This window comes from Eschrichtius robustus, chromosome 1 (assembly GCF_028021215.1).
Source record: "Eschrichtius robustus isolate mEscRob2 chromosome 1, mEscRob2.pri, whole genome shotgun sequence".
In the NCBI taxonomy this organism is placed as follows: domain Eukaryota; kingdom Metazoa; phylum Chordata; class Mammalia; order Artiodactyla; family Eschrichtiidae; genus Eschrichtius; species Eschrichtius robustus.
Window position 1 is genome coordinate 150159901 of NC_090824.1, and position 16699 is coordinate 150176599.

The 16699-nt window shown below is 41.9% G+C and overlaps 1 protein-coding gene across 6 annotated transcripts in view; it reads right to left on the reverse strand.

Annotated features, from left to right (window-relative positions):
• MEF2A (myocyte enhancer factor 2A) overlaps positions 1-7138 on the reverse strand; it is a 159348-nt gene extending 152210 nt beyond the window's left edge. For 2 of the 6 annotated variants that reach the window (XM_068556858.1, XM_068556869.1), the window contains exon 1: positions 6619-7138. The gene's annotated coding sequence lies outside the window, so the exon portion shown is untranslated. The remainder of the gene's footprint in view (positions 1-6618) is intronic. The other 4 variants (XM_068556883.1, XM_068556899.1, XM_068556875.1 and 1 more) reach the window with 3 other exon arrangements.
• Between the last annotated feature and the right edge of the window lie 9561 nt (positions 7139-16699).

The window sequence follows — 16699 nt, forward strand, 5'->3', positions numbered from 1 at the left end:
TAATGCTGGCCACAAAAGCTCTCACAAAATGGAATTTCAGGAAATGCTATTATACTTAGGCTCGATAGCTCTGAGATTCCTGCCTTGACCCAGAACACATATATTAATATGTACAGGAAATGCACAAACTAGTATTTTATAATCTGGAAAGTACTTTTATAATTTTTAAAGTCTCATTTGGGAAAACTGGTTTGTGTTGGTCATTTCAGTTGATTAGGACAACTTCCACTCAATTCAACATTTACAGAGATTTAATATGTGGCATGACAGACTGGTTGGTACTGAGCGTACAGAAAGAGCAACACAGTCTTTGACAGAGGAACTCCGCCTAGCAGAAGAGAATGACATCAATTATAATACTTTAAATAGTCTATAATGGATTTTACTCTACAAATAGTGTGTGCATCAAGAGCAAGGGAGGAAAACTTTGTCTAAAAACATTAAAATCGGTATCAAGATAACATCTGAGCTACAACTTAAAGGATAAATATGAGCAAGTGAGCATTCCAATCCCTGGCAAAAACATGAATGAAGATATAGATATATTACATTCAGATAATGGAGAAAAACCATAATTAAGCAATAACTAAACAAGATATGTACAAATTATACTAAGTGTCTTAAAGAAAATAAACAAAATGTGTGACAGAGTAACTAACGGACTGCAACATTAAACAGGATGGTCTGAGTGAGAAAGTGAGATCTGGGCTAAGTTCCAAAGAGTTTGGCCAGGCGAGCCTTATGAAAAGCATCTCAAGCAGGTAGTACAAAAAGTGCAAAAGACCCTAAAAAGGAAGTAAAAAGTTTAAAGAACACTGAAGAGGCGCAAGTGGCTGGCATCCAGTGAATGAAGGGAAGAACAATGAGAAGAAGAAAGATCATTGAGGGCCATTCAGGTCACGGAAAAGAATACAGGCCATTCGAGAGAAACGGGAAGTCACTGGAAGATTTTAAGGAAAAATGACATGACTGAGGCTCTTAAAATGGTCCCTAGGGCTGCTGTGTGAATAAAGAACTTGTGACAACAGGAAAAGAAACAAGAAGCCCAGTCAGGAGGCTACTGCAGTAATTCATGCAAGAGATAATGAGGCCTTGAAATAAAGAGGTGAAGGCAGTGAAGGCTAAGAGCAGTGGATTGGCTCAAGATAGATTCTGAAGGTACAACATAACGTGTGGATGGGTTGGATCTGAGAGAAAAGAAGAGAACCCGAAATGATATCTTAGGTTTCTGGCTTGAGTCCTGCCATTTACTGAGATGGGGAGGGCCAGCAGAGACACCAGGGTTTGAGGGTAGGAGAGAGGAAGAAGATTGGGGGAAAGGAATAAATAGCTATATCTTAGTCACGTGGCTAACATGATGTTTGAAATCCCAACTAGATTTCCAAGGGGATATCACACTCAGGAAAATTCTGGGCTAGAAAAATAAAAGTGGGAGACATCAGCATGAAAATAATAGCCTTTTCAGGGAAGAGCAAATAGCTGGCCTTAACTGGGTCATAGAAACTGAAGGGTTGTGGCTGACAATGAGCCTAGAAAGATAAGATAGAATCATACTATGAAGTGAACCGTGACTAATAATGGCAACAGCAGTAGCGGTAATGATAGTAACAGTAGGAGAAAAAATTACTGCATTTTAGGTACCAAGGACTGTGCTAAAAGCTTGATAATACACATCTCATTCAATCGTCTCAACAACTCTACAAAGTAAATAACATTATAATCACCATTTCATACACTGAGCCTCATGAAGACTGAGAACTTGCCAAAGAAAAAGTGCTAGAGTGGGTATTCTAAAACTTAGGCAGTCAGATTTTAGAGATCAACCTCTTATCTTTTAAATTACTGCCTGTTTACTGATTTTACATGCCTTCAAAGTTTTTTTTAAAAGAAGAATGCAATTTAGATCTGAATTTTAGAAATGTAATTCTAATCTCTATGTAAAAGATGGATTGCTAAGGGTGGAGATAAAAAATGAGACAAGCAAATACAATATTAGTCAATGCAAGAGCACCTTGTTTTAATAAGCCAACAGCTACAAGTTATCTTACCAGGTTAAATGGAGAGTATTCTTTTGTTCCAAGGGTCACAAATCATACCTCAAACTAATCCAAGTCAAGCTCCACATGCATGCTGCTGGCACAAAAATAACCTGGTGAAAAGGTCCAGCTCATGCAGTATAAATTTACCACCCACTACCAAAACATTTCTCAAAACATATAACAATGTAACTTTATTGATGGCTGAATTTAAGTTCATAAATTAAAGTTTACATTTTTGTATAAGGAAGAAAATAAAATTAGTATTAATTCAAGACAACCATAAAAAGATGTGCCTTGGTTGATAGTTATTAGAAGTCTGATCAGCTAGTGTCTGTTTTTCACCCATGTTAACAATTCCTCTGGCTTTCAGCATCAACAGGTATTAAACTGAAGAAGTAAATTATCTGCTGTCATACACCAATGTTCAAAAATCTGGTATTCCACTTCATAAACCAGCTAATTTTCTTAACTCATATGCTTACGATTTCATCTTGAGTGATTATTGAGATGATTCAATATTAGATAAAATACTAAGTTCAGTAAATATCAATTTAGTAAATACAAAAATATTAAAATTAGTAAATAACATATATCTATATAAATAATATAGTATTTATTAAATACGTGCCAACATATATCCCGTGCCATGCATGAGTCTTATTAACAAATGAGCTTATACTTTCAATTATAATAAACTGGACACAGGATCCATTTATCATAGAATACACAGATAAACCATACACAGATAAAGCACACCTAAATAAAATAATTTAGTTCCACCAAGCAAGTAAAAAGAATAAAAAATTAAAATTACCAACTAAAGAAAACCTATTTTTTAGATATACCTATTCCAGGTATGTTATAAAAATATTTTTGTAATTTCAAATTTTAAATATCATATCTTAAAGATAACTCCCACAGATAATTCCTAAAAGACATGTTTCAGTGAAAAGTAGGAAAAATGCTTATATTTCACTTTTTTTTTTTTTTAATGTAGAGAGATCATGGAAGTTAGAATCCAACAATGATTGCATATCAGCCAACTAAACATTTTATGTTTAATCTGACAATGAATTTAAGATGCTGGGATATTTTATCCCAAACAAATATATGAGCATTCTCCTGTATTTATACATTACACCAAGTCCTTTTGGTAACAAACATTAAAGGTACAGGTATTGGGCAGAGTACCTACACAATCTACATAGGAAGGAAGGGATGTATGCAGGAAGAGATGAAGGGAGACGAGGCAATATGCATTTTTGTACATCAAGTCTCAGGGAACGCCCTAGGAACTATCACACCATTATTTCATTTAATTCTAACAATTCTATGGGGCAGGTGGTGTAATTCCTTCCCATTTTACAGAAAACATCTCATAACTTTGTCAGTGGTAGAGCTGGGATCAGAACCAAGATCTGATGACAAAGTCAAGCAGCCTTCCTTTATGAGGACTTGCAAATCAGCATAATGTGTTAGAGTGTTCTATGCAGGAAGTTATCTAACTAGAAAACAGATTTGATTTTCCATATTTACACTTCTCTTATTACTTCAAACATTGAGAGAGCACTCACTTCTCAATTTACTAAGAACGTTCAGAAATTTTCTTTCTAATCTAGAAAAAGGCAATGCTGATCATTTTCAGTCCACAAAGTGGTATTTTCATTGCCCCATCGCTGATAAAAGAAAACTTCAGCTAGACTTTGTAACATTCATATGTACCATTAGTATATCTTCCAAAACAAACAAACAAAAAATAGGTGCATAGTCTGATTACAAGACAGAATATATAAAATTAGAAATGCCCAAAGAAAATCTAGGACCATCATCATTGTGTGTTACTCTAAATTCCTCTTGCCAGACTTTATAAAAGAAGCAAAAGGAGGAAAAAAAAGTGGCTTCCCAAAACCACACTGATAAGCATGCCACTTCCCAGTAACAAATTTACTTATGGCTTCCCCCTCCTAAATCGGAAAACAAATCTACTAAAAAGATTTTATTAAAATATTTCAAACTTCAAAATCACGTTCTAATAAACATTTCCACAATTACTTAACCACTCTCAGAATACACTTAGATATTTCTCTTGGTAACCAAAAAATTAATGAGTGATGACACTGCTACTGCTTGAATATTAATAAAATTAATATTAACCTGCACTGCATTCTTAATGTAAAATACAAAGAATAATGCAACTGCCTTGAAAAATAAAACATCACCATTCAAAACAACTCATCTTTAAAAGATTATTTCCAGTTGCATTTACAAAATAATCTTTGTCAAACATACCCATTAAGGAAACATAAAAACTCTAACAATATAGAAGATTATACTCAAACCCTAATTCAGCATGGTGACTTTACAATTATTATTTCTGAGCCCCAAAGAGCTTCCTTCTACTGAGCACTCCCCACCACTCATTCACTCATTGCCCTAAACAATTTTATTGGACTTTTGCTGGGAAGCAATTTAAGGAGTTAACATGATTTTATCATCTTTGCTCCAGTATGAATAAAACCATAGTTTCATATATAACAACAGTGTGAATTAAATGAAAAACCTGTGTTTAGAGAGGTCACTACCATCTCACAATCGTTGACGGCTTTAGTAAATAAGTTTCTATTGGAAGCACTCTTCCAACAGAAATATTAAAGCCTGTGTCTGCAAAGTATTTAAATCACTAGTTTTAGTTCTTCAGAGTATTTTCATTTTAACACCATTATCACAACTTTTTACTACAACGCTCACTGAGAATTAGAAGTGATTCCAGAATCAGTTAGTGCATCATCATATAGAACTAATCTTAATGTTTTATATAACATGTGTTCACTATGTTTGATATAAAGTCTAACTAAAATTGTCTTCCACTTTAGTGAAAACACGTTTGACTTTTTTCTTAAAACAGAAGTTGCCATTCACAGGAAAAGAAATGAGTAAAGACTGAGCCTTCCAAAACTAAACCAAAAAAACAAAAACAAAAAACACCCCAAACCAAAAGACGTATATACAAAAGCCATAATAACACAATATAGTTATTTTATCCTCATTTCCTAAATTCACACTATTAAAATAAATGCCGTTTTTGTGTTTGCAGAAAAAATCTTTAAGCTATTTTGTTTAACTTTTCCACAGACTGTACAAGTACTGCCAAGGTAACAGATTTTAAAACTGACAACTGGAGTACTTGGCAGATGCCAAAACAACACAGCTGGATTCTTAAAGGAAAAGTGCTCTTCTGTAATGTACACCTAATTACAGTTTTAGAGAACCTTCTCTCCATATAGTAATAGATACAAGACACAATGCAAACATACTGTGCTAAAACTTGAAAATGTTTAGACAGTATTTGTTTTAAAATACACACACTCTCAACACACCACAGCAGGCCTTTCTAAAAGCACACTTACTGGAATCACAATCTCATTGTAAAATAAAATGCAGGTTAACACGGTGCTGCTAGTCTTCAATCTACACATGGTTCCCTACTGGATCATGACAGAAGGCTCGTTTCTTATCTCAGTAATCAGTCATCAGGTCTGAGGACATTTTTATAGTTACACTTTAAAGCGAAAAAAACCAAAAAAACAAAATAACAACACAAAAAACCCTTGTTTTTCTAATTCAGAAATGCTCATCTTTTCCAAACTTGTTTGCACTATCTCACCTACTAATAAATCCTCACTGATCAAAGACAAATGGAATCGAACTAAAAGGCAAAGTTCCTATCACACAAAACCTTCCCTGCGAGCCGGGATCTACTTAGATGGACGTCCTGGGTGAGGGCAGCGAGCGGTTCCCTCTGTAGCCCCTTCCCTCCCCGCGACGTCTCCCCGCACGGTCGGGCGTCCGCACCCGCAGGTACCCCCAGCCCGGGCCACCTCTTGGCCCCATGTACCGACCCGGCCACTGACATCCACACACACATCCACACACACACACGGCCACTGACTGACACACACACACACAGAGTTCCACTCCGTTAGACCAACCTTCTCCCAAACAGAAGTGGGGGAACTTCTTCGAGTCCAACAACAGCGCAAAACGCCCCCCGCACCCCCCGGTAAACCGCTTCGGGGAGACCCCGGCCTCACACTGGAAGATTAAGAAAACAGCCCTCGGGCGTTCCCCTACAGAGAGGCTCCGGGCCCCCAGGAAACTCCAACTTTCAAGGAGGCGACGTCCACCACCGCCCCCCAGCCCCAAACACAGCGCGCGCCCTGGGAGGCTCCTCGCGCCGAGCCTGCGCGGCCGACCCTCCCTCCACCGGCCCGCGACACCCCTTCAGACCTCAGGCCCGCCCTCGGGGCACCCCGCCCCCACCTCCGCAGGCGCCTTGCCCCTTGTCTCCGACCCCGACGCGACCACCGCTCGCCGCCTCCCCGCACCCCACCCGCCCCGCCGCAGCGCGCCTCGACCCCTGCTCTCTGCCAGCCGGACACCACACCGTCCCGCTGTCCCCGGAGCCCCGCAGGCGCCCCTCCAGGGCCGCGTCGCCCCCCTCCCCGGCGCCCCCAGCCCCCTCGCCGAGACACCGCCCCTCTGGCCCCGCGGACTGAGCCCTGCCGCCCGCGGCCCTCACCGTCTCTCCGGCGCAGCTGGCGGGCGCACACAAGCCGGAACGGGGGCCCGCCACCAGCGCTCCGCGCCGCCCGGAGCCGCCTCCTTCAGCCCGGGACTCGTCGGGACATCAGCGCACGGATCCCCACACCGGGGCTATTTTTAGGAGACAGGCCCGGGCCAGACCGGAACTCGTTCCTGTCGGCGCGCGTGCGCACTATTTCGACGGTACTCTGTGTCCCTCCGCCAAGCTCGCCTTTTCCTTTACTTCCCTTCGCACCCTCTCTGGCTTCTCCCTTAAGTTTTCTTCACAGAGCTGATTTATCCTCTTGGTGGGTCCTAGAGCACTTGGAGTGGGAAAGACAAGGGTGCGGGCAAAGAGAGTCGCACTGTTTGGAAGCGAGCACTACCGCAAAAGGACGTGAGGGGCGGACTATGTTTTCTGGTGGGTGAGGAGACGGATCACCCGGCACAGGAAGGAGATGACGGCGGTTTGGCGCCGGGGCTACAGGCTGGAGTTCGCTTCCCTCTGAAGGAGCGTGTTCTCCTGGAAGGGATACTGGTCACTTAATGAGGACCCGGGCGCCTCCTAGGGCGGGGCAGCCCGGCGGCGTCGCGCCCTGTACCCCTGCCTCCCCCACTGCTGCCTCCCTGACCAGCCGCGGGGGCCGGGCTCGGAGCGGCTCCAGAGACGGGGCGCGTGGCAAATCGCCTCGCTTGGCCGCTGGCTCCAGCCAACCCGGGGCGCCGGGGGGCGGGGTCCCAGGGGCGGGGCCGGGGCTCGGGGGGCGAGTCCGTCAGTCGTCCGGAGTCGGGTGCCAGGCGGCGTCCTTCGGGAGGGCCTAGACACCCCCTGCCGGGCTCTTGGAGCCGCTGCCAGACCCCCGCCCTCGGGGCAAGCTTGGCGCCCCAGATCTCCGCTCGCCACGCCCGTGCCCACACCCACATTGCGGTTGGGACCGCACCTGTGCCCTCGCCTGCGCGGCCACCAGGTCACCCTCACTGAGCAAGCACAATTGGGACTCAGGCCCCTGGCGCGCCGAGGCGGCTCGGACCCCTGCCCCCAGACAGTAGGACTTAAAGGGGCCTGGAAGGCTGGAAGGCGGGCGACCCCTTTCGGGCTTTCGACCCCAGCCAAGCTCGCCACGTCCGGGGAGAGACTCAAACAACTAATCTTGACTACTAGTAATAGCTAGTTACTGATAGGCACAGCTAGTATGCCTTGAGCGCTAAACTGTGTGCTGAATAGTTTGCAATATGATAGCTCATCATCCTTACAACATCCCCATAAAGTAGCTTCAGTTTCTATTCCCATTTTACATAGGAGGAAAGGGAAGCTTGAGCGCTAAAGTGACCTTTTGAGGTTACAGCTTAGGAGGAGGGCACTGAGCACTTGAACTCCTGACCACTCTGCATACTGCCTTTTCTGAGAGCGGTTCAAAGGAAATGTGTTTGGGGGTATTGGTTTTTGCCGAGGGAGGTCGTTAGGAGGTGAGCCATTTGTAGTCTTTGCATCATGGAGGCTGCTTGCCTCTGGAGTTTCTACGGCCACGCTGCCTATCTATGCACCCAGAGGTACCTATGCAGTGGATACAAAGCCAAATAATTATTTTCATTTGAAGATGAGAAATTCAGTCGCACAGCACTTTGAAACAAAGTGATTGGGGTGGGTGAGCAGATGCGCAGAGGCTGTGGGCAGAGGAACTGGGAAGTTACAAAGGAAGCTGGAGACTAACAAGCTTCCTCCCTCAAGGACAAGGCAATGTACTGGGGAGAACCCAACACAAAAGTGACACATAAACACCAGACACTGGAAAATTAACCTGGAGTTGTGCTCAGAGCCCCACAATGTCAGCGTTCAGAGGAGCCAGCAGCAGGGAGGTTTTTTTAAAAACACGTTAGAATTTGGTGTAACTCAGCAAGTCATGTGGAAATGCACACTTTTTAATCTGCCAGAAGCTGCAAAGCCAGCTGGATTTGGCTTCTCTGCTCCAAGAAAATAGAAAAGTTGAACAGTTTTCCTTCAGAAAGGAAAAGGTGAGGTGGGAGGACCATGAGCAATGGCTCCCTTATTCCCACCTGCCCTGAAAGGAGAAGAGGAACAATGAGAACAGACTTTTCTGAAAGAGGTTTTCATATGCTCATTGCTTCACCCCATCTCCCATCCTTGGCAGAAGCTGACCCTCTTGGGGCACAGAAGACTCAGCTCAGACTGCCCATCCCCTACCCATTCAAATGCTGTTGGTCACTCCAGAAAGCCAAGCAGAGAGCTTGGCTCTGAGTCCAGCCAAAGCAGAAATGAATGTTTGCATCACCTAAGAGAGCACCTCTTTCCCCACTACCCCCTGCAAGTCAAAGCCCTTGTCTAAGAATTACAGGGAGTTGGAAGGAAGGAAGGAAGGAAGGAAGGAAGGAAGGAAGGAAAGAAGGAAGGAGGGAGGGAGGGAAGGAAGGGAGGGAGGAAGGGAGGAAAGAAGAGAGGGGAAAAAAGTAAGTTTAAGAATTTTAGAGCACAGCTATTGTAAAATCCATTAGCAAGCTATAATCACTGTTATTTGTAATTAAAGTAACCAATTTTAGGAAATCATCATTGCCTCTATGGTTTCAAAAACATGTACCTAAAGTCCAGTGTCTCCAGCAACTTGCTGCACTCAGCTGGGCCTAGACCATGCGCCACTGGCTTGGAAGGAACTTCTGAAGGGCAGCATCTGTTAGTCTTCCAACTCTTTCTGGAAGAGCACTTAAAGCACTTAGGTGTCCAAGTGTGTCTCAACTGACGAGGCTCCGTATTGTACTAGGCACTGTGATATAGAGGTAAGGAAGAGCAGCCCTTCCTTCAAAGGGGCTGGCAGGCCATGGTGGGGGACATACACCTTAAAACACAAGCCAGCCTGGTAACCACCAAGAGATGGATTTCCAAGGGCACTAGAAGAGCACAGAAGATGAATAAGAAGAAAAGAGAATTAGGGTAGGCTTCTTAGATGAGGCAACCCCACAGTGAATCTAAAAAGCCTCCAAAGAAGGATGAAAAGGGGTCCTCTCATTATGTCTTGAGCTGAAGAATAAAGCCCAAGCTCCTTAGGAGGCAGAGGTCCCTGACCATTGGCCAGCCTTACTCTCACCCCTTCCTGCCAGATACCTCACTGTCCGCATTCAGGAATCTTAATCACACACCAGGCTACTTCCTATGTCTGCAGGGTAAACCCCTTTTTATCCATCAAGTCTCCATTAGGCATCTTCTCTAAGAATGCTTCTCTAATACAGTGCTTAGTTGAAGTGTATTTCTGTATGTCTGTCTCCTTCCTTCTGGTGAATGAGCCCCTTGAAGACAAGAAATGTGATTTATTCCTTACTTGATCTGCCATATCTAGCACAGTGCCCGGCGTGTGGTAGACAATCAAATGTTTGTTAAATATTTCTGAGCAGCCTTTAGGCAGAGGGACTGCTGTGTGCAAGGACCCCATGAGTGTGGCTCAAGAGAAAAACCACAGCTAGAGTAGTATGCCTGGAGCCTGGAGTCTGATCAAGTGCTGGGGAGTGGTCAGGAGCGAAACGGTGCAGAGCCTTAGCCCATCAAGCCAGGCCATTTGGATCTCTTTCTGAAAGCAAAGGGAAGCACTGACAGATTTCAAGCAGGTGAATAGCAAGATCTGTTTGGCATTTTAGAAGGATCACTGAGGGCAGTAGTTGGAGGTGGGTGGGAGGGAGCAAGACTGGAGGCAGGACAACCAGTTAGAATGCACTGATGGTATAGCCGCTGCTGGCAGAGCCCCCACCCTTCCCATCCCTGGACATCTCCACAGACTTTCCCCACACATGCTGATGGCTTCCTGTGTCTCTGTTGAGGCTCTGGCCCCAAGAGAGGGCTTCCTTGGGTCAGGAGATAAAGACTCCAGCTTCCTCACGCCTTAGGAAGACAATTCTAAGGCATGTACCCCAAAGTCTCTCAGGGGCCCCAGTGGATTGGGCCCCAGTGGTCCTCAGTGGTGATCCACTCATTAGCACAGTTTTGATGTCTGTCCTCACTTCCCAAGTCTTCCGCACTCCCCCAGAGCCCTTCCCAGGATCACCTCCCAAATAAACCACCTGCACCAAAATCCTTGTTTTGAGGTCTGCTTTTCAGAGGACCCGTTTTGAGGTCTGCTTTTCAGAGGACCCATTTAAGACAAATTGCAACTGAGATAAGAAGAAGGAGGACCTGAATGAAGACAGTTGCCTGATGGTAAAGAGAGGGCAGAAGCAAAACATGGAGCTAGAAGGAGAATTGACCTGCTTGCTGACCGTTGAATATGGGGTCAGGGAAGGTAGAGGAGTCTCAGCTGCCTCCAGGTTTCTGGCTTAGGCTCCTGAGTAGATAATAGCAGCATCATTTAAGTGGGGAACACTGGAGGAATGTGAGGTTGAGGGAGCTGGATGAGGGGAGCACGATGAGTTCCATTCTGCTCATGTTGAATTTGACATGCCTGTGGGACAAATTATCCTTAGCCTCGTGGGGTTGGAAAAAGAACTAGTTGAGACTGGACAATATAGGGAAGTCTTCCTGTGGGAAGAGAATTTTAAGCAGAATTTTGAAGCTGTGGTATATGGGCTGGAGAAAAAACATAAATACATATCAGAATGACAATGAGAGGGATGGACAGTAAAAAAAAAAAAAAGAAAGAAAGAAAGAAAAAAAGATTCATACGGGGGGGGAAGGGGGAAGCAAGTTTATTTGAACGAGGGAAAATAAAAAGAGCCTCACAGGGGTTTCAGTTTGTGAGCTGCTTGAAGATAAGGGTCATGCCATGTTCAGTCCTGTGTCCCCACACTTACACAAAGTTGATATTTATTAAATATGGTGTGAACCAGGCAAAGTAATATTTTTCATGATGTCTCAATCTTGTACAACTATAAATAATTAAAAATTGAAGGTTTTAAATGTGTTCCAAATTAGCAAATTCTCCAAATTTAACTTTGTGTAAGGATTTGTGTCTTGTTGAGAAATACCATATTTAAGAGAAATATCTTGCTCATAAAGTTACCCGATTGTAAATTTTACTTGTAAATCTGACATAGGATCTAATGACTTGCGAATATTTCAGAAAATCAAAATTCCACATTTTAAATTAAACCTAAAGCTAAAGACGTAATCTACTTTGTACTGTACACAATAAGTGCTTTAGAGTTAAAATCACGAACGTATATGTGAAAGAAAGAGACCTTTTGTGCATTCCTTTTCTATTGCAAGTTCCATGACAAACACCCAGATCTAAATGACATTTTCCAGTAAAAGAAACCAGGGCTCCTTGGAGAAATGGCTGATTTCAGGATTGGAGAAGGAAAAACAAACAAACAAAAAACAAAACAAAATGAAAAAACCTAGATAAACCTATGGTGCCAGAAAGCAAGGAAGTTCTCAAAAAAATGATGGGCAGGTCAAAGGGACATTGGAGCCAATCTGAAAGAGCTGCCAATGGCCAAAGCTGGAACAATTGAAGCAACAAAGTAAATAATGCTAGTGTTGGATTATAACCTATAGAATAAAATGAGCCCATACTGATACAAATAAATAATTGGCTGAATAAATTAACAGGAGAGAAAGTATAGTTGTTACTTATAGGAGAATTCCCATTTTAAAAAAATGTAGAAGAATGAGAACAATATAAAAACCACCATTAGGCAAACACCACAGTTCATAACTTCTTGCAGGCGAGAATGTTCAGTGGATGCAAAAATTGGTGGGAAAAAAATTATGAGAACAGGACATTTACATAGTCTCAAAGTAGTTACCTGCAAGATATTTATTAATTACAAAGAGAAAAATAGTAACTTTATGATAGAGAAACCCAGCAGACACCACCTGAGCCAAGTGAACAAGGCTAGTATCACCAGCAACAATGTTTATCGACATTATGCACACTATGTGTATGATGCAATGAGAAAGGCACGTCCCTTCTCTGGTATTCCTGCCCAAAATGTATGACCTGAATCTAATCATGAGAGAACCTCAGACAAACACAAATCGAGGGACATTCTACAAAATAACTGACAAGTATTCATTGAAAGTGTCCAGATCATGAAAGACAAGGAAAGACAGAGGAACTGTCACAGATTGGAGGAGACCAAGAAACGTGACAACTAAATGCAAAATGGGATCCTGGATTGGATCCTGGTACAGAAAAGAGACATTAGTGAGAAAACTGGTGAAATGAGAATAAGGTCTGTAGTTTAGTTAATAGTGTTATGTCACTGTTAATTTCCTGGTTTTGATAATTGTACTATCCTTATGTAAGATAACATTCAAGGAAGCTGGATGAATTCTCTGCACTATGTTTGTCACTTTCGGTAAGTCTGAAAGTATTTCAAGATAAAAAAAACTTTTTTTTTTTTTTTTTTTTTTTTTTTTTTTTTTTTTAAACATCTTTATTGAAGTATAATTGCCTTACAATGGTGTGTTAGCTTCTGCTTTATAACAAAGTGAATCAGTTATACATATACAATATGTTCCCATTTCTCTTCCCTCTTGCATCTCCCTCCCTCCCACCCTCCCCATCCCACCCCTCTAGGTGGTCACAAAGCACCGAGCTGATCTCCCTGTGCTATGCGGCTGCTTCCCACTAGTTATCTATTTTACATTTGTTAGTGTATATATGTCCATGACACTCTCTTACCCTGTCACATCTCACCCCACCCCCTCCCCATATCCTCAAGTCCATTCTCTAGTAGGTCTGTGTCTTTATTCCCGTCTTGCCACTAGGTTCTTCATGGCCTTTTTTTTTTTTTTTCCTTAGATTCCGTATATATGTGTTAGCATACTGTATTTGTTTTTCTCTTTCTGACTTACTTCACTCTGTATGACAGACTCTAACTCCATCCACCTCATTACAAATACCTCCATTTCATTTCTTTTTATGGCTGAGTAATATTCCATTGTATATATGTGCCACATCTTCTTTATCCATTCATCTGTCGATGGACGTTTAGGTTGCTTCCATGTCCTGGCTATTGTAAATAGAGCTGCAATGAACATTTTGGTACATGACTCTTTTTGACCTATGGTTTTCTCAGGGTATATGCCCAGTATTGGGATTGCTGGGTCGTATGGTAGTTCTATTTGTAGTTTTTTCAGGAACCTCCATACTGTTCTCCATAGTGGCTGTATCAATTTACATTCCCACCAACAGTGCAAGAGTGTTCCCTTTCCTCCACACCCTCTCCAGCACTTATTGTTTCTAGATTTTTTGATGATGGCCATTCTGACCGGTGTGAGATGATATCTCATTGTAGTTTTGATTTGCATTTCTCTAATGATTAATGATGTTGAGCATTCTTTCATGTGTCTGTAGGCCATCTGTATATCTTCTTTGGAGAAATGTCTATTTAGGTCTTCTGCCCATTTTTGGATTGGGTTGTTGGTTTTTTTGTTATTGAGCTGCATGAGCTGCTTGTAAATCTTGGAGATTAATCCTTTGTCAGTTGCTTCATTTGCAAATATTTTCTCCCATTCTGATGGTTGTCTTTTGGTCATGTTTATGGTTTCCTTTGCTGTGCAAAAGCTTTTAAGTTTCATTAGGTCCCATTTGTTTATTTGTGTTCTTATTTCCATTTCTCTGGGAGCTGGGTCAAAAAGAATCTTGCTGTGATGTATGTCATAGAGTGTTCTGCCTATGTTTTCCTCTAAGAGTTTGATAGTGTCTGCCCTTACACTTAGGTCTTTAATCCATTTTGAGTTTATTTTTGTGCATGGTGTCAGGGAGTGTTCTAATTTCATACTTTTACATGTACCTGTCCAATTTTCCCAGCACCACTTATTGAAGAGGCTGTCTTTTCTCCACTGTATATTCTTACCTCCTTTATCAAAGATAAGGTGACCATATGTGTGTGGGTTTATCTCCGGGCTTTCTATCCTGTTCCATTGATCTATATTTCTGTTTTTGTGCCAGTACCAAACTGTCTTGATTACTGAAGCTTTGTAATATAGTCTGAAGTCAGGGAGCCTGATTCCCCCAGCTCCATTTTTCGTTCTCAAGATTGCTTTGGCTATTCGGGGTCTTTTGTGTTTCCATACAAATTGTGAAATTTTTTGTTCTAGTTCTGTGAAAAATGCCAGTGGTAGTTTGATAAAAAAAAAAAAAAAAAACTTTTAAGTGACAAAATATTTTAGTGTTCTATAATTTACTCGACTCCCCAATAACAACCCCCTCATGTGGAGTTTAAATAACAGGTATAAAGCATTTTTACAATGGTAAGTTCAACTTCAAATTGGGCAATATTAAAACTATTGGGAAAATACTTATAAGTATGAATGTTTTGAGGTGGCCAATGTTCTGAATTGAGAAAAAAACCCACAGAATATAACAATGTTTCCACTTATTACACACAGCAATAGGATCCATGACTGCCATGTCTATGGCTATTCCTAAACACCAGAAAGTGAAACACACGTATAAATTCTAACACTGCCTATTACATCTTTTTCAAGCATTAAAAATGTTGTTTTCACTTCTCTTATGTCATGGGCTTTTATTCTTGAATGCCTTATGATGAAAAGGATGAATTCAGGTTCTCGAAGAAGAGGGTAAAAGACGTTTCCTTTGCTCAATTTATAATCTTACATGTCAAAGTCTACATGAAGTTTAAACAAACTTCAAAAATATAAGAAATCGAATCTTTGACAGCTGGATGTTTTTTACAATCTAACTTCAAATAAGTCTTTCAATTTCTATGATATGTTATCATTTTGTTATATATTTTTTTCCTCTGCACAGAGTTTATTCTGACTTTGTGATCCTCTCCACAACCAACAATACATTCGCATGTCAATTACAGTAACTCCCAACCTTGAGTTTATTTTCTTTTCACTTTTTGTATTCCATCCAAAGAGAGATTGCATTTCACAGCAATATGCCTCCCAATATCCCACCCACATCTACCCCTTGCATATGAGATCATGATCTCTCTCCTGTCCTCTTTGCCTATATATTGTTGTCACAGATATTTCTTCTAAATCCTGGAATTGCCCTAGTTCCCCCTCAATAATTTATTTCCAGATGCATCCCAGGCATTACCAAGCTCTACCTGTCTATTAGGTTGTCCATTTAGACCTATTTTGGGCCTATGTGTCCCTAAGATCTCATAGAGAGAGAAGGGTCAGTTTTCTTGGTGATGACCACGTTATACAACTCATTCCCAAATTGCTACTTATGATCTAGCAAAGATTTTTATCTGTTAGGATTTTAGAATGTTGACATTTGAAACAAATCTGGGAGTCACTGAAAAAAATAAGACTACAAATTTTGGAGTCCAGTGGTCTTTTGTTTAAATCACACCTCTACCATTTCCCAGGTGTGTAAATTTGGGCAAGTTGCTCAACTTCTCCAAACCTCTATCTTCCTACCTGTAGGATGATAGGAATCCTTCCTCAAGGTTGTTTTATGGACTGAGTAACCTACATAAAGTGCTTAGATAATCTGCATGCATAAATAGTAGTTACATGTTTGGCCGTTCATTGATTGATTTCACAAACTTCTACTGAGCCCTTACTGTATACCACGCACTGTCTTAAGCATGGGGAATACAGAGACGATCAATGTTCTTAGGAAGTTTGTAGTCATGCAGGTACACAGACAATAAAATATATATGTAAACAAGAAGATGTCAGATGGCAATAAGGGCTATAATGAAATAACACAAGACCATGAGAGAGCCATTGAGAGGAGATCTTAGCTAGGGGTTCAGGGAAGGCTTCTCTGAGGCAGTGACATTTAAACTGGGTGACAAAGGAGCTGGACAAGTGAAGACCTGGGGAAGAGTGTCTCAGGCAGAGGGAAGGACAATGTCCCCAAGGTGCGACTGAGCTTATTTCGTTCAAAGAATAGAAAGAAGGCAAGTATGGCTGAAGCAAGGTTGGGGGGCCCGGGATGGTTTTTAAGCCATTGGAGGGCTGTTGCTGTGGTGTTGTTATCTAAGTGGGAAAACAATGAAAAAACAACAGATTAAATCACCAGCATGTTAGTACATTGCTCCCTTCACATTCAAAAGGGACAAGTGAGGCAACTGTCTGTCAGTCTATTAGTCAGCAGTTTTTTAGCGTAAGTAACAGGAACCCAAGTCAAACCAACTTA